Source organism: Diaphorina citri, unplaced genomic scaffold (genome assembly GCF_000475195.1).
Source record: "Diaphorina citri unplaced genomic scaffold, Diaci psyllid genome assembly version 1.1 scaffold3889, whole genome shotgun sequence".
Lineage (NCBI taxonomy): Eukaryota > Metazoa > Arthropoda > Insecta > Hemiptera > Psyllidae > Diaphorina > Diaphorina citri.
This window is the reverse complement of record NW_007381288.1, coordinates 1-476: the sequence shown is the minus strand read 5'-3', so window position 1 is coordinate 476 and position 476 is coordinate 1.

Here is a 476-nt window from a genome sequence, read left to right as displayed (position 1 = left end):
AATCGCGAAATCCGCGAACAAAATCGCCAAATCCGCGAACATAATCGCCAAATCCGGGAACATAATCGCCAAATCCGCGAACAAAATCGCGATATCCGCGAACATAATCGCGAAATCCGCGAACGTAATCGGCAAATTCGCGAACATAATCGCCAATTCCGCGAACATAATCGCCAAATCCGCGAACATTATCGCGAAATCCGCGAACATAATCGCGAAATCCGCGAACGTAATCGGCAAATTCGCGAACATAATCGCCAATTCCGCGAACATAATCGCCAAATCCGCGAACAAAATTGCCAAATCCGCGAACATAATCACGAAATCCGCGAACATAATCTCCAAATCCGCGAACAAAACAGTCGAACCTGGATAAACGAGAATCCAAGGGACCAGCACATTTTTTCGTTTAAGGCGGTTTAATACAACATTTTCTCGTTTATAAAGGTTTAGCAAAGTGGAAGAGCAAACTGATG